Source organism: Geotrypetes seraphini, chromosome 3 (genome assembly GCF_902459505.1).
Source record: "Geotrypetes seraphini chromosome 3, aGeoSer1.1, whole genome shotgun sequence".
Lineage (NCBI taxonomy): Eukaryota > Metazoa > Chordata > Amphibia > Gymnophiona > Dermophiidae > Geotrypetes > Geotrypetes seraphini.
In genome coordinates this window covers 297,158,401-297,176,623 of record NC_047086.1, presented here as the reverse complement: position 1 = coordinate 297,176,623, position 18,223 = coordinate 297,158,401, and the positions used below count along the sequence as shown (strand labels likewise).

Genomic DNA, 18,223 nt, shown 5'->3' with positions numbered 1-18,223 from the left:
GGCTAGCCCTAATGAATATGCATGAGAGAGATTTGCATATGATGGAAGTGATAGGCATGCAAATTTGCTTCATGCATATTCATTAGGGCTAGCCTGAAAACCCAATTAGCCTGGTGTTCCTCCAGGACAGGGTTGGGAACCACTGATTTAGGGCTCCTTTTACTAAGGTGCCCTAGTGTTTTTAGCGCACGCAGGATATTACCGCGCACTACGCGGCTAAAACTAACGCCAGCTCAATTCTGGGGTTAAGATCTAGCGCGTGTGGCAATTCAGCGCGTTCTATTCCGTGCGTTAATGCCCTAACACAGCTTAGTAAAAGGAGCCCTTAGTTGCTCTAATTAATGTCTCCCTAAAAGAAACTGTTGGTTGGTGGTCTTCAGCATAAGGCATATGGAGACAGTCTTAGAGATCTCAATATGTATACTTTGGAGGAAATGTAGGAGAGGGTAGATACAACAGAGACATTTAAATATCTATGTGGCATAAATGAAATGAAAAGAAACTCTGGAATGAGATTCCATAGGATGAAGGTGGAATAGATTCAAAAGTAACCTCAGAAAATACTTTTTCATGGAAAGGGTGGTGAATGCTTGGAACAGCCTCTCGATGGAAGTGGTGGAGACAAAGAGTACATCTGAATTCAAGACAGCTTGGGACAAGTATATTGGATCTCTAAGTGACAGGAAGGGGTAGTGCAGTGCCTCTCAAACTGTGTGCTAAGGCACAGTGGTGTGCCTCAAAGAGATTCCAAGTGTGGTGTGAGAGATTCCAGAATTTTACTTTATTTTTTAAAAATTCCCTTCATAAGTATACACTAGAATAGATGACATGTATGTCGCATACGCAAGAGTCTGTCAATGTTGTGAGCAACTGTGTGTGAAAGGATACAACCGCCCAGACAAGCATCATTGTTTGACGTGATTGGTCCTTGAAAACTAATGGCAAATCACCTTATTTTTATTTTTTATGCAGTAGTTATCCTAACTTGAGCAACAAAGCAATCAAGGCTTTGTTACCATTTGGATTTTCTTATCTTTGCAAACTTGGATTTTCAGCTCTGAGAAAAAAAAAAAAAAAGAGAACAACTGGAGATGTTGGATGATGAAATGAGTATTTGCTTGTCGACTATCGAGCCATGTTTTGAGTTAATTTGAACTCAAAAACAAGCACATTGCACTGATTAGCAGTTCTATTCTATCTACTTTAGTTTAACTGTTGTTACAATTACTCATGCATAGCTTAAAGGACGTTAAATAATCGGCTAGCACTACTATTGCCCACCCTGATAGTACCGGAACAGGTCAGTTTCATACAACATCGTCACTCAATATTGAATGCACGTCGATTGTTAACTGCTATGCAGAGGTCGCGGGATGCAGTCCTTAAGGGGGTTTTGGTCAGCTTAGATGCGGCAAAGGCCTTTGACCAGGTGAATTGGACATACCTTTTTCGGGTGCTCACTTATATGGATTTTGTGGGGTGGTTTTTTGAGATGGTCAAACTGCTTTATACCGAACCAATAGCTTGTATTCTGGTAAACGACACCTGTACATCTGTTTTTACGATTGCTAGGAGCACTAGACAGGGGAGTCCATTGTCCCTCATCCTATTTCTTCTTTACTTAGACCCCTTCCTGCGTACGATATTGTGTGATGATGAATTGCAGGGTCTGCCGGAGGGTGACTCACAACTGTGGGTTTTGGCGTATGCAGATGACCTCCTATTGACCCTTGGGGAACCACAGACATCTCTTGCCAGAGCCTTGGAATTGTTGGATGAGTATAGTATGTACTTGGGCTTGGTATTAAACAAACAGAAATCCATGGTATTGCCTTTATCTCCAGAGGTGGAGACTGCGTGGCAGGAAGATTTTCCCCTTGTGTGGGCTCCGGGGACCCTTACATACTTGGACATTTCTATTTCTCCTGACATTTCTGTGCTTTATGCTTTAAATATTGACCCCCCCCCCCCCCCCTTGTAACTTCTACGCAACAAAAACTGCAGAACTTGAGGGTATATCCACTCTCATTAAAGGGGTAAAATAGCATTGTATAATATGTGTTGGTGCCTCGGTGGCTTTATGTATTTCAGATGTTACCTGTTTTGTTATCTGCTAAACATGATAAATTAATTGGTAGAAGTTTACAACAGTACTTGTGGAATGGCAAGAGAGCACGATTGTCTCTATCTCACTTGGCAAGGCCTAGGGACCGAGGGGGATAGGGATTGCGTAGTCTCCGATTGTTGTCCCAGACCTGTCAGATGATACACCTTAACGATTGGTTCCGGGGGACTAGCCATTTTTCGGCTCCCCAACAGGAACTCTCTCTTTGTGCTCCATTTCATTTCAGTTACTTGCTTCATGCCAAACGCATACCTCCGAAGACCTCTTCTGCAAGGGGCCCTTTATTGATACCGTTGAGACATCTCTGGAAAATTCTGTGTCAGCAACTTCACTTACCGTTCCATGTGACATCCTATTTACTTTTACAGGGCAATGGAGATTTTGTTGGTGTGGAAGGAAAGTTCTAACCAGTATGTTTTTCAAATGGTACATTCTAATGGGTCTCTGAAATTTTTTGACAACCTTAAGAGGGAGCATGGTTGGACAGCACAAGACTGGCTCTCCTACACTCAGCTCTCCTTTTATATTCACTCCTTACCAAGGCACTCCCTTACTAATAGGCGGATGGAGTCACTTTCTGAGGCTTTAAGTTTGTCTGCACAGGTACAGATCCCCTTGAGATTCCATCATCGTCATCTACAGGAGTGTCTGGGAGAGCTTTCTTATGAAACTTATGCTACAAACTGGTCCTCAGACCTTTCCTGTGTGGTGGCTGCTCAAATGATTAAGAGAGGGATACCTAGTGTGGCCCATCTGACCTCTAGTGTGTTATTGATTGAAATGAACTATACATTTTTGCTACGTCTCTACAGGTCTCCCTCGTATCTATTTCGGGCGAAGATATGTGCTTCGGATCAATACCTTAAGTGTCACTACTCTCCAGCCACTCTTGGACATCAGTTTTGGTCCTGTGTACAGGTACAAACTTTCTGGCAACATGTACATCACCATATCCAGGCTATGTGGAACTACAATTATGTCTTTTACCCGGTAATGTTGTTTACATTGGATTCTATTCTTCGCTCTGCTCCAAAGGGGTTCCGCAGTTTTTTGGACAGATCAGTCTTGTTGGGGAAAAAAGTGATTCTTCACTGCTGGATCTCATCGGATTCTCCTACACTCACACATTGGCACACTTTGATGTTGCAACAAGCCTCCATGGAACGTTTACAATTTCCATCTCTGGACACCGTTTTGGGACGAGCCTTTAGTACTTGTTGGGAACCCTTTTGGCACACTTTGACACCCAGAGTTCGTAGTCATTTGTTGAATGTATGATTTTTTTCCTTTATGTAGGCCACACAGGAATGGAGTATGCTTCTTGTTTGTTGTGCTTCTTGTTGCTTTGGTTGAGGGGTGTGGGGTGGAAGTTCAGGTATATAGTGAAGTTTGGGAGAGTTCTGGAAGTCAAATACTCTGTTGTACACTATGTTGCCTTGAGTGTTGTGTCTTTTCTTGCAAAATTAATAAAATACATTTGGAAAAAAAAGAATGTTAAATAAATATCAAATTTAATTTTTTGTTGATTTTGCAATTTTATAATTTCAATTATAATGTGCCACAAAAAACATTTGCTCCGTTTAGTGTGCCAGAGCTAAAAAAGTTTGAGAGACACTGGGATAGTGGATGGCATGGTTGGGCAGACTAGATAGGCCATGTGGTCTTTATCTGCCTTCATTTTTCTGTTTCTATAAGTGGTGTTCAGATAACTCTAAGATTTTTTAATGAGTAATAATTACTTGGATTCCCACCAATCAAGCTTCAACCTAGTGTTTCTGATGGTCTAGCTAAGAATGTAAGAGAAAGCTACTTCAGTGAATTCTACTGGAATTGGCTGCTATTTTTAATACTGTTAACCACTAAATTTTTAAAATCTAGATTACAAACCATTGATGTCAGAAACAAAATTACTTAGCTGTTTCATTCCTTCGTGGAGGTGGGGACAAGTATTTTGTGTAGCATGGAAGGATGTTTGCTCCAGAGAGCTGCACAACAAAGAAAAATAGGAAGACCCAATGATCCACAGTGAAAACAATCCACCGATGAGAACAAAAACAAAAAACTGTGGATACAGATGTTCTGGAGATAATTTATTATACACTGACATATAAAAACATGAAAATTCAATTAAAAAAGTACAATGATAAAAAATACAGTGATAAAAATCCAACCGGACCCTACACAATCTGTGTTTCGGCGAACATGCCTTCCTCAGGGGTCCAATGGTTTGCAAACTCACATATAAAGAATTGGACTGAAAACAGTCTATTGTCTTTAAACATGTGAGCAAAGAACACCGCAGACAAACTGAAGTAGCAAAAAAATGTTTGTTTAGAACAAGCTCCGATCCCGCCCCCGAACAAGCTCCGATCCGATCCCGAAGCCGGAGCGATAGGATGGGAGGGGGAAGGGGGGAGAAGGAAGAGCCAATCAACAAAGAAGTGGGGGGGGGTTAGGGGACAAGGGTGAGCGGAAGGGAGGTCGCCCTTTCGACACGGCGATCCCGAGGGAGAGACGCGGCTTCCCTTCCTCTCCCCTCGACTGTTACTTCACCTTTGCGGCCCCCTCCGGCTCCCGCGGCGATCATCCTTCGCATCCCCACTCCAACGGCTGTACGCCGATATATCGGGAACCGCCGCCCGCGGGGTGCCTGCAGGAGGTGGGTGCGCATCGGGAGGGGTTGGGCCGCTGCACACGCGGTCAGTTGGGGAGTCACCGGCCAGGATCGCCGATCGGTGCAGTCAGTGTCGCGGGCCGCCAGCCCCAAACGTGGTCGGGAGGTGGGTCGCGCCTGCTAGAAATTTTCTTCTGCGGCCCATCTCCAGCGGCTTTGCGGGGCCGCCGCCGTCTCCGGCTGATCGGCGCGCTGGGAGGTGGATGGCCTGGTTGGAGCCGCACTGCACGCGGCCACTTCAGTTGGGAGATATGGCTCGGGGGGGGGGGTTGGCGGTGTGCGTTGCGTATCCGCTCAGGAGTTGGAGAAGGAGGCGGCTTGTCTGCCTCCGATGAGCTCCACTGCCGCCCCCCCCCCCCGCTTCCACTACGAAGATAAGTTATAAAACTTTTGATGGTCAGCGGCCATGCGGCAGCGAGCCGCAAGCTCCCCCGATTTCGAGCGCGACCGAAGCTGGGGGGCGGGGGCGGCCCGCCCCACCCCGGCTGTTTGTTCGCCGCCCTGGTCGCGGCGTGCCTTCACCTCCGCTCGCTCGCTAGGAGAGCACTTATGGCTTTTGTGCCTCCTGCCTCTGCAAATCAAAAAAATAAAAAAACAAAATTTTTCTTAAAATAATATTAATTTTAAAATTAAGTCTGAGGGCTGGGTCTTGGCGCTCGACCGCTGGGGGGGGGGCGAGAGCCGATCCTGTGGGGGCCACGGCTGGACTGTGGCCACTTGATGGCTTGGGGTAGGCCCCTGGTCCTCCCCAGGATCCGGCAGGTAGCTTCTGCGGCTCTACCCGACATAGAGAGAGAGAGTTGACCACCCACGTGGCCCCTCTCGGCTTGAACCTGCCGGAGAAGTTCTCCATGGGTTAAAATTTTCTTTCTGGTGAGCTTCCTTGCTATTAGATACCATTACATGCTATTTAACTCTATGCTATTAGGCAAATATATGCTATCTACGGCTATTATATGCTATTTCATTAAATGCTATTAAATGCTATGCTATTACGCTATTATATGCTATTTGATTAAATGCTATGCTATTACGCAATTATATGCTATCTACGGCTATCATATGCTATTTGATTACATGCTATTAAATGCTATGCTATTACGCTATTATATGCTACCTACGGCTCTTATATGCTATTTGATTAAATGCTATTATATGCTACCTACGGCTCTTATATGCTATTTGATTAAATGCTATTAAATGCTATGCTATTAGGCAATTATATGCTATTTAAAGGCTTTTAGGGCCCCATTTTATGATATTTAAAGGCTCTTATATGCTAATAAGGCTATTATATGCTAGTTAAAGGCTCTTATATGCTATTTAAAGACTCTTATATGCGATTCAAAGGCTATTACCTGCTATTGGCTGCCATTATATGCTATTCTGATCCCATCATATGCGATACCTACAACTTAGCTGCACTGCGCTCTTTACCCAGCTAGAGTTTCTGATGGCTTGAGTCCTATATCGCATTTTATGCGTGATCCCAGAAGGAGGGCTTTACTAATACTAGGGCCTGTCTCAGGTTCCAATCCACGTAGGCCGGTACTGACTGTCCTTATTCGGTTAGTACTTATTATAGCCATGCCTGCTCAACGTAAGCCACGATCAAAAACAACTGTAGGAGTCAAAGAAAGACGAGGACCACACGCGCCACAACAACAGCGGTGTCTTCTACGGCCCCACTGCCTCAACAAGAACTGGCCGACTTAATGGCTGAGTTACAGAGGCAGATAGAGCAACACGGGGTTCGGTCCACGTTCGTCTCAGGTGAGCCACCACAAGCTGCTCCTACACCGACACACCCACCTCCAGCACCTAAGATTGCTACCGCTACACTACGGACGCTCTCTCATCACATAATACGCCCTTACCTCACGTGGGAGACCATGCCCTCTCTACCAGGTTACGCAAGCACGAGATATACGGGAGGCACTGTCGCTCTTTGAACAGTCTAGGGCTCAACCTCCTTCTGCATCAAGTAGCATGGCCCCTAGTCTAAACAGACCTCCTGGTTAGCAGAGGAAAGGAGGATATCACAGGTGCTGTAACCACGCCTGCTTCAGGAGTCGTATTATCAATCCCTCTTCACCTAGACTCTTCGTATCCATGGTATCATGTTTTTCTCCTCCATTCATGTATGAATTCCTCCTTAGCCAGTGAGCAGGAGTAAGACTTAGACCTTACAGCTTGCAGCCCATATTAGGCTTCCGTGAGGTTTCTCCTTGCCCATGGCGGGCCCTGCTACGGACAAAGGATGTCGTTCTTTGCTCACATGTTTAAAGACAATAGACTGTTTTCAGTCCAATTCTTTATATGTGAGTTTGCAAACCATTGGACCCCTGAGGAAGGCGTGTTCGCCGAAACACAGACCGTGTAGGGTCCAGTTGGATTTTTATCACTGTTATCAGTCCAATACTTTATATGTGAGTTTGCAAACCATTGGACCCCTGAGGAAGGCGTGTTCGATGAAACACGGACCGTGTAGGGTCCGGTTGGATTTTTACCACTGTATTTTTTAATCATTGTACTTTTTAAATTGAATTTTCATGTTTTTATATGTCAATGTATAATAAATTATATCCAGAACATCTGTATCCACAGTTTTTTGTTTTTGCTCCAGACAGCTTGCAGTGAGCATTCCATATCAAACAATAAGGATTTGACAAAATAGATCAGGAATCAGCATTACTAACATTTTCAGATGTGACACGGACAAGAGGTCATAGCCTGAAACTGAGCGGCAGCAGGTTCAGGACTAACGTCGGAAAGTTCTGTTTCGTACAACGAGTGGTGGGCACTTGGAATGCTCTCCCGGAAGAGGTTGTGATGGAGACTACTGTTCTGGGTTTCAAACGCAAGTTGGATGCATACCTTCTTGCTAATCATATTGAGGGATACGGGAAAACCGGGTCTCCATAAAGGAGTACCTAAATGGGCCTCCGTGTGTGCGGATCGCCGGACTAGATGGACCTAGGTCTGATCCGGAAAAGGCATTTCTTATGTTCTTATTAATACTATTGCCAGTGTTATTCGACATGTATATCAACCTCTTGGATCTGGATTTAGTCTAGGCACAGGCAGTATGAGCTGTATTGTCCTGTTTGAGGAAAATCTTGTAAAGTCAGTAGCATAGCTAGCATCTGTCTGTTATTACTTATTGGCTGAAGGTTAATAAGTTATATTTAAATCCCACAATAACGGAGATACTGTATACTGTTAAACCAATGGATTCTGCTATATAGTATGTTTATTTATTTATTTGTAGTATTTATATACCACTTACAGTCTAAGTGGTTTACATTCAGGTACTCAAGCATTTTCCCTTTCTATCCTGGTGGGCTCACAATCTATCTATCTAATGTACCTGGGGCAATAGGAGATTAAGTGATTTTCCAAGCGTCACAAGGAGCAGCATGGGATTTGAACCCACAACCTCAGGGTGCTGAGGCCGTAGCTCTAACCACTGTGTCATACACTCCCCAGGATAAACTGCAAAGGGTGAGTCTTCCTTTTTAAATCCCTTGTTATAAGCCTTAGTATTCTCTTGGATTTCTCATTAGTTAGAACTGCATACTTTATAAAATTTGAACAGTACATAGACTTTGCTTGACTAGGAAAGTCCTCACAGACAAAAGGCCCTAATTCTATAAAAGACGCCTAAAGTTAGGCGCCTGGATTGGCACACCTAGCTAATCTAGGCGCCTAAGTTAATTTTTCAATTAGGCTTAACCGGCACTGATAATTGAAAGTGCCATTAAAAACAAGAAAAAATGATTTAAAAAATTAATTATCTGGTAGGTGCCTAACTTCAAGGTAGGCAACTGCCTGGAAGTGCCTATCAGAAAGTAGGTGTGGTTAGGGGGCAGATTCTGGGCAGATTTCGGGTGTAGTTTGACTTAGGCGTCGGTAGGTGCCTAACCCCCTCCTTTACTAATGCATAGCGCGGGTTTTAGCGCCGGCAGCGGCGGTAACTGCTCCGACGCTCACAGGAATTCTATGAGAGTCGGAGCAGTTACCGCCGCTGCCGGCGCTAAAACCCGCGCTACACGTTGGTAAAGGAGGGGGGAACTTAGGTGCAGTCATTTAGACCAAGAAAATTCTGGCCTAAAAGGGAGTGCGCCTAAAGTTTCAATGCCTACTGGTGCCTAAGACCGCTTAGGCATTGCTAAGGGCGATTTTATAAATGGTACCCAGTGGATGATTTACAATTACGCTCAACGGTGCCTATGAGTTAGGCACCATTTATAGAATCAGGGCCAAAATAGCTCCTGAGCCTGTATATTAATTAAACTTGTTAACCCCACCATGATGACCCCCATAGTCTACAATATGTTGTATATTTTACTTTGGAACCATTAAAGAATCCCATACATTTGTGTTCTTTAAATGATTTTTTTTTTTTTCAAACAGATTATATGCAGGTAAGAGTGTTTGACTTGTAAAAAGGTCCCTTTCAAAATTACCTTTGAGCGTCTGTGGTCCAAGGTTTGTACATTACTGACAGTACATATAATTTTCCCCGTGGGGCAAAGACGTAGTGCTGGGGACAGGGACAACACAGGTCAGAGAAAGTTATGTGCAGGGATTTTTGAAACCACCCCCACACACACCTGCTTTTAACGGCTTTATCTCATATTCTTTACATTTCCAAAGAATGCAGAGGAAATACTTTTTACCCACAATTTTTTTAAAGGAAAACGTACAGGAACCTTTCTTTTTAAAAAATCAACATGCAATATTCAAACATCTGCAACCTCCGTGCACTTTTGAAAGTTGTTGTTTTTTTTTTTTTAATAGGTCATCACATCTCCCTACAAAGAGATAAGAAATATACATGCCCACCCAAGCTGCAAGCTTAGAGAGGCAGTACAAAAGTTTGACAAACAAATAAAATAGTTTGGAAATAATATTCTCATAGATTAAATAAATAGGAGAAAAAATCTTTTATAAATCAATTCACCATCAATTCAATTCACCATCAAATCAATTCAATTAATGATTTAAGATATACTTTAAACATTTTGATTCACATTCATTGTTATAATAATATTCTCATTACATGTGTTGTTGAACATAAACAGATTTAGGTCAGTAATCAAAATGCAGTTGAACATTTGACATTGCGTTGACCCTTAGATTCTTCATACAGCTCAAAGTTGCATACGAAATTTTGGACATGCGCCCAGTTTGCGTGAGTAATGAGCCAATTAACACCAATTATTGGGTGCTATCAATTATTGGAGCTAACTAGCAACAACTTGGATTCAGGTGCTCAACAGTCTCCCGGAAGAGGTGGTGGAAATAAGAGACTGTGTCTGAATTCAAGAGGGCCTGGGATAGGCACACGGGATCTCTCAGAGAAAGAGATAATGGTCACTGTGGATGGGCAGACTAGATGGGCCATTTGGTCTTTATCTGCCGTCATGTTTTTATGTTTCTGTTCTACAAAGACGTGCATGTAAATCTTTTAGCATGCAGCTGAAAAGTGGGCGTGGCTAGGAGAGGGGTATGGGCAGGTCAGGAGCGCTCACTAAAGATGTGCACGCTATTGTAGAATTTGGGGGATCTGCCCCTAATTTATACCTGAGGATTTATACCAGGTCTCAGTTGGTACAAATCCTTGTGCCCAAAGTTGAGTGCAGATTCTGGCGCTATGCATTATTCTTTAAATAGCTCCCAATTTAGAGTGTCATTGATAGACTAATGGTCGGCGCTCATTTTTCTGCACCCAGATTTGACTATCATTTACTAAATCTAGTCCTGAATGTCTAGCGGGCAGATTCTATAAATTATGCCTAAAGTAAGGTGCCTAGATTGGCGTTCCTAGCCAATCTAGGTGCCTAACTTACCCCTTTCTCCACCCTTTTATTTAGCCATGATAAAGGTTTCTACTGTGGCCCGGGATGCTAAATGCGCTGACGCTGCGCTGACACGCAAAGAAATTCTATGAACATCGGAGCAGTGTCAGAGCATTTAGCGCTCTGGGACACAGTAAAAACCTCTATCGCGGCTTAGTAAAAAAAGGGGGGCGGGTAATTACATTGGCACCAATATCAATTAGCACCTCACAATTGGCTAAAATTAATTGGACAGTAGGTGTCTAGGTTGGTAGATGCCTACCACTTTCAGTTAGGCGTCTAGTCCAAAATGCCTACCAGAAAGTAGGCATGGTTAGGGGGTGGATCGTGGGCATGTTTTTCATGTAGGCACCTGTTTTGAACTTAGGCACCGATATTTAGGCCAAGATGACCCTGGCATAAATAGGGTGTACCTAAGGGGTTCGGACACCTACAAGCACCTAAGTTTATTTTAGGAGCAATTCTACAAATGGCACCTACCTTAAGATTGAAATGCGCTATGCACCACACCATTAATAGAATTATGGCTTTAGGGAAGAAGGGCTGGGCTCAACTGGTTGAACTGCTGCCTTTGCACCAAAAGATTGTGAGATCAAATCCCGGTGCAGCTACGTGTGACCCTGGGCAAGTCATCTAATCCTCCAGGCTCACCATTTTGAATATTGGCTTTGAATGCCAAAGCCAACAAAAAATATTGAACAATTCCTTGAAAGTGCTAAAAAATAGCTACTTCCTTAATACTGTTTCATATGAATTTAAACAGAATTTATTAAACAAACAATAACGATCAATTAAATAAAGTTTCCATTTGAAATTATGATATAATTCTTGATTAGGAACAGAGGTGAGCATATCATAACTTATTTAGATGGTCAGATCATAGGAAACAGTATTAAAGCAGTAGCTTTTTTTTAGCACTTTCAAGGAATTTTTCAATATTCTTACACATAAAGTTTCATATAAACATCGTGTTAACCATATACACATTTTTCTACATAGTCTAATCTGGGTAAGATGGGATTTTAGGGAGTGAGTCACGTCTGCAAGAGGCTCCTGCTCTTTACTGGCGATTTCATATTTTTATTGAACATTCTTACCTCTGGCTATGCCTAAGCACAGGGGCAGTCAAAAATACACAAAAAGGGGGCTAATAACTCAACCAAAGTACATCTATTGAGTGACTCAAAATGGCTATGACAAAAATATGCAAAAAGAAGTCACTCTATAGGGGCAAGCAGAGGGGTGTTTTTCCAGCTTCCACTGCCACTTCGTTGACGCAGCAGGCGACAATAACAGCCAACGCCATCCCGGTTGGAGGGAGCACATCCGTTGACCGAGGTGGGCAGACCTCGGTCTTGGAGGGCGAGGTGTCGCTTAGCCCATTGGGGCCTGGAGCTCCTCCGCGTCCCGGGAGGATGTCAGGGACACCATCAGCAACGCAGGAGGCGCCGGAGTTGATGTCTCCGTCGGCGCTGCAGATTTCACCCCTGACCCCGGATATAGTCCACAGCTTGACGACTTCCTTATAGTTAACACCAGAAGTCGGAGGAACCGAAACCTGCATTGAAGCAGGAAAGGAGGAGGTGGAACCCATTGGGGATTTTCCTGGAATATCTTTTCCTGCTCCCTTCACAAGGCCTGAAGTGATCGACATGGAAGCGATTTGGAGCAGTTTGGAATCTTTACATAAGGTATGCTCCCAATTTGTTACCTCAGTGCAGAATACTAACACTCAATTTAAATTTTTTGAAAAGAAGTTCCAAAAACACTCCGATAGAATGGACAAGCTAGAAAAATCAATGGTAGACGTGAAGGTTTCCACCAATTTACAATTGAAGGAAAAGTGTTTGCTTACTAGGAAAATGGAAAATTTGGAGAATGCAAATAGACATTTGAACCTTAGACTTTTAAATGTTCCTGTCTCCAAATTTCAAACACCAAGGGATCTATTTAATTCCTTCTTAAAATCAGTACTGAAATTTCCTGAAAATAACATGCCACCATTACAAAAGCTATATTATTTGAATATTCCTAAAGAGGATCTTACTGGTATGTTGGAAACATCTCAACAAGAAGAAATAGCTACTAGAGCTACCTTATTGGTAACCTTTGTTTTTCTCCAGGATAAGGAGGCAATTCTCCATCTATTCTACAGGACTGATAATGTGGAATTTCATGGATTCAAAATTTCAATGTTTCCTGATGTTTCAAAATGGACGCAAGCAAGACGGAAGAAATTCCTGGCTTATCGTCAATCAACTTTGAGTATGGGAACAACTTTTCAGTTACGTTTTCCTTGCAAATGCTGCATTACCTATCAGATTAGATATATATTTTATGAACCTGATCAGTTGAACCTTTTTCTAGAGGGTAAGGCAGCTGGAACAACTCCAGAGGCCTTCATGGAGTCTCGCAACCAGGCCGTTAGTATATTGAATCCAACTGCACTCTGCAATGTGATTTAATTTTGAACTATTCATGAAAATCAACTTCCCTTGGAGGTGATGGATTCTCTCTACCTACATTGTGGACTTTGAAATCGGTTACTAATATGGAATTATTTCATAATTAGTTTTATGTGTTTCTTTTTATCAATTATTTCCACTTAAATTGTTGTTTAACAATTTGTAAAAGAATATAATTTTTTTAAAAAGATGGAATTTTAGGTCTAATGTTTTCTGATATCAAAGCCAACAAAAAAGGCAGTATACAAATCCCTATTCCCTTTCCCCTTAATTCAGTGGCAGCATAGGTATAGCACTACTTGTGAGGAGCAGCATTAGAAAGAACATTCAAACCAGAATTATGAAGTCCAGGTCAGGATATCAAGATTTGTCAACTTACATTGTGTTCTAAATTACATGGTGGAATGGACATTTATGCACTAATTCATTCTGGAGGTGATCAAAAATGACATGGGATTAGGGAGAATGTCTTTCTTAATCTCTTGTGTAAAATCCTGTGATGGTCTCATTAACAACTTGCTCCGTGTTTAATCACTAGAGTTTGGTTGTTGGAGCTGAGCTTTTCACAAACATATATATTTTGTATGTATTTATACATTCAAATAAATTTCTTAATTCAAAAATATTATAAGGTGATAAGTTACTCAACATTAAATTGTTGTTCAACTTTTAGATGCCAGTGAGCGTCGGAAAAAACTGACATACCCATAATGCTATTCCCTTACATTTGCATTCCCTTTATGAGAAGGGGCATTAAAGCTATAGATATTGGTCCAGCCCAAACACTAGCCAAATCACACCCTCTTGCAATCCTATGTGATGTAGATTACCATATGCAAAGAGCGACTTTCTGAAATCAGTACATGTGTGGCAATATACACCTGTAAATGGCACAATTTATACATGGAAATCCCGAATAGGGATTCCATAATAATATAGGAAACATTTCAAACTCTAGAGAGGTGTTTTAAATTATTCCCCAGGCATTTTGCAGAAAGTTGAGCTAATTATTCCCTTTAGCACATTAAACCAAAATGAATGACAGTGCTCTCTTTTCTAACAGGCAGCCCGGAATATGAGCAAGTAGCAGGTAAAAACCCCTTGCTCTTTCTCGTGCACAAAATTCATTTCAGATAAGAAAAATCATTGTATCCATGTTCTTTATATCAGAATCCTCCATAATCGTAAACAAAATGACTATGCATTGCAGCATTTATATATATATATATATATATATATATATATTTGTTAATGATTTCAATACATATAATCCTTTTCAAAAGAGGTCTACAGGCTTTTGACTTTTCTCCTACTTTGTATCTATAATGCTTGACACATCTGGCCCCAAACTGTCACATACACATTTAGAAGTACTTACCACTGAGGAGGACTACTGATTTCCACTTGTAGTAGCAGAAGCGTTGCAATTCAGTAAGCTTCTCTCCAACTATTGTCCGTCAAGTCAAAAGTTGCTATGGTTGCACTTTTAGGGGATAAGCCGATGTCACATTTTCCCAACAGATAGTCTCACTTTTTGTTTCCCCTACAAATAAACATTGATATATTAGTTACCTCTACTGAACGCCTGTTGAACAAACATACATTATTTGCCAGTCTCAGCCAGAAAACCGGCTCCCACCACCGCAACAGTTTTCTAGCAATATTGCATGTCTAGGATTATTTTGAAGCTTTCTTTCTTCACAGTTCAATCTTGCGGCTTCTATTTACATGATAAAGAGATAACAAGGTGAAGAGCTCTGAAAGCAATAGGCTGTCAAGAAAATGAGAGCTGGTTCAATTATTTACAGGTGCTTCTATTCATGAAACAAAAGGAAAAATGCAGGGAAAGGGGAAATAATTTACCTGCGTATTAGTCAGCTATGCAGTCAGCTGCTCAATAGGACAAATGTCTAGTTACTAGAGCAACTATCTCATCGTGCTGAGGAACACACCAGGCATTAAAAAAAACCTTTTTAGGCAAAGCATGCATCCTCTTATGTCATGGTTTCTACTGTGATCTTGCTCTATAACAAAGACCGGAGCTGTCAAGTTTCAGCTCCACGAGTGAGATATTACGCCAGTCCTGGATTTCTGACAATCTCTTGATGCATTATAAGGGCAATTCTATAAATATGCACCTGCATTTATACCTTATGAGCATGTCAATGCCTGAAAAAGTGCCACTTACACATGCAAGCACCCTAAACCAAGGGTGTAGGCAGTCACCCAATTTTGGGTGGGCCTGGACCCAAGGTGGGAATCCCACTCACCGCTCTCTGCTTGGCAACTCTCCCCCTGCCCCGCCCCACCTCACAGGTAATCCAAGCTCTCAACTCACTGCACCCCATAAGCAATCTGGGCTTTCAGCATCTGCCCCAGGTGATCTGGCTTTCAATTTCCTCCCCCCCCCCCCATCTGTGTATATTTTAAACACCACTTCACCGGCAGCGAGCAGTGACCGATGCAAGCTGTTCAGTGTTGGCTCACAGCCGTCCCTCTGACACATCTTCCTGTTTCCGAATCAACAGGCCTATGTCAGAGGGAAGGCAATGAGCTAGCACCAAGCAGCTTGCATTGATCACTGCTCACTGCCAATGAAGTGGCATTCAAAAGTTACTCGAAGGAAGGGAACCCAGAGTTTTCAGCGGGTGGGGCTTTGGGATCCCCACCAGCCACCATCATAGGTTTTCTTCCAAGTTTAGCACGGAAGCAGTCATTGCTTCATTGCTAGATTCCCTCCTTAGTTTATTTAGTCAGGGTACAAGTGTGCTAGTCCTGTAATTAGATTTAAGTAATGCCTTCGATTTAGTCGATCATGTTATCCTAATTGACTGTTTGGAGTCAATTGGACTCTCTGGTAATGTGTTAAAATGTTTTCAGGGTTTCCTGACTAAACGATCATACCAAGTTTATAGCGATAATAATCAATCCTTCAGCTGGGTAAACTCAAGCGGAGTCCTGCAGGGTTCCCCCCTATCCTCCACACTGTTTAACATTTACCTAGCCTCATTGGGGAATCTATTGCAAAGTTTAAAAGCCAAATTTTATATCTATGCCGACGACATCACCATAGTTCTTCCCCTAACAAACCTGACTTCTGAGACAAAGCATCATCTGGCATCAATTTTAAAGCAAATTGAATCATGGATAGCCGAATTCAAACTGAAACTCAACTCAGAAAAAAATCAAATTCTTTCTGGTGAGTCTGAATAACAAAATCAAAGATTAATCAATTTCTTTGAACGGTCAGAACTTTCCTATTGTCAATTCCACAAAAATTCTGGGAGTGACGCTGGACCGTTACCTCACTCTAGATGTTCACACTGAGTTACTGGTTAGAAAAGGCTTTTCTACATTATGGAAACTAAGAACATCAGAAAGTACTTTGATGCAGCATCTTTCCGCTTACTGGTGCAATCTTCCATTTTAAGCATGCTCGACTATTGTAACATCATTTACTTGGGGTCTTTCAAGAAAACCATTCAAAGACTCCGAATTATTCAAAATTTGGCAGTTCGACCGATTTTTGATATAAAAAAATAGCAACATATAACCCCCTATTATCAAAAACTTCATTGGCTGCCCCTGAAAGCAAGAGTGTTGTTCAAATTTGCTTGTCTTTGTTTCAAATCTATTCTTGGTTCGGCCTCTATGTACCTGGTTTCTCATTTTAATTGGGATCATTCCATTAGGCCTACATGCAGAGTTCATATGTTTAGCCTCCCAACAATAAAGGCCTGCCGATACAAAAGATACCTGACAGAACTCTTGCTTTCCAAGCAGGTCAAAAGAACGATTGGCTGAGTAACATCATTAAGCACTCCTCATCCTATCTGAGTTTTAGAAAACTAGTAAAAACAAACTTGTTTAACCGATTTTTAACCTAAGAACTCTTAAACCCTTATCTCTGTATTCTACCTACATGTACTCGACAACTCTACATTGTAACTATTTCTCTGACTATCTCTTTATTCTCTGATTAGCTCTTTATCCTGCTTACATGTATTCGATGACTTTTCATTGTGACTATTTTGCCGATTGTCCAGCTCTTCTTATTGGAAACCGCCTCGAACAACTATGGATTTGGCGGTATATAAGATTATTATTATTATTATGTATTCTGAACCAACAGAATTACTTAAGTAGAAGTAGTAGATTAATGGGACAGTATTACAGGAGAGGCAAAACCAACAAGATCTACAGTGGGTTAGCCCCTGGGCTCCTCTTTCTTTTTAGATGAGTGCTCCACTAGTACAGTAGCAGGAGGACATTGCAGCTTTAATAAAGCAGCAATTACAATATCGTTCTCCCTCCGTATCCACAGGGGTTAATAATAATAATAACTTTATTTTTCTATACCGCCACAATCTTGCGACTTCTAGGCAGTTTACATTCAAGAGAGCTGGACATTCAGTGATTTACAATATGCAGATATTTGGAGGAAATACAGAGTACATCAACTTTAAGAATGCGAAAGTATAAAGTGTACAGTACGCTAAGACATTTTCGAGAGGACCTGTTAGGAAAAGGTTGCGAATTACAAAAAATACTTTGAAAAATTACAATATACAGTTTAGGAATTTTCAGAGGGGCCGGTTCTGCCCCTAAGCCCCGCTTCCCCCAGCTATTTTAAGCCCTTGAAGCCCCCCCTTAAGCCTTACTTGGTGGTCTAGCGGGTTTTCGGGGCAGGAGCGGTCTTCCCACGCTCCTGCCCCGTGCAGATTGCTCATAGGAAATGGCTGCCTTGAGCTCCCATCATTGGTTTACGAGCATAATTTGTTCCGAAAACATGCTTGTAATCCAAAACACTCGTATATCAAAGTGAATTTCCCCATCAGAAATAATGGAAACTCAGACAATTCGTTCCACAACCCAAAAACTTTAATACAAAATACTATACGTACTTGTATTGCAAGACCTCGCTCATTTAGAACAGTCACTACACTCCTGGAGCGTCAGAGAGAAAAAAATCATTGGCTCAGTTGTAATGCGTATATATTGTATGTACGGTACTCATATTGTAAGACTTTGCTTGTTTAGAACAGTCACTACACTCTTGCAGTGTGAGAGAGAGAAGAACCATCGGCTCAGTTGT

General features: G+C 42.0%; 1 protein-coding gene across 9 annotated transcripts in view; it reads right to left on the bottom strand.

Moving 5' to 3' along the window:
• The window catches only part of CHRM3 (cholinergic receptor muscarinic 3), a 1,018,971-nt gene that overhangs the window by 743,117 nt on the left and 257,631 nt on the right, over positions 1–18,223 (bottom strand). For all 9 annotated transcript variants that reach the window (XM_033937301.1, XM_033937305.1, XM_033937299.1 and 6 more), the window contains one exon: positions 14,507–14,671. The gene's annotated coding sequence lies outside the window, so the exon portion shown is untranslated. The remainder of the gene's footprint in view (positions 1–14,506; positions 14,672–18,223) is intronic.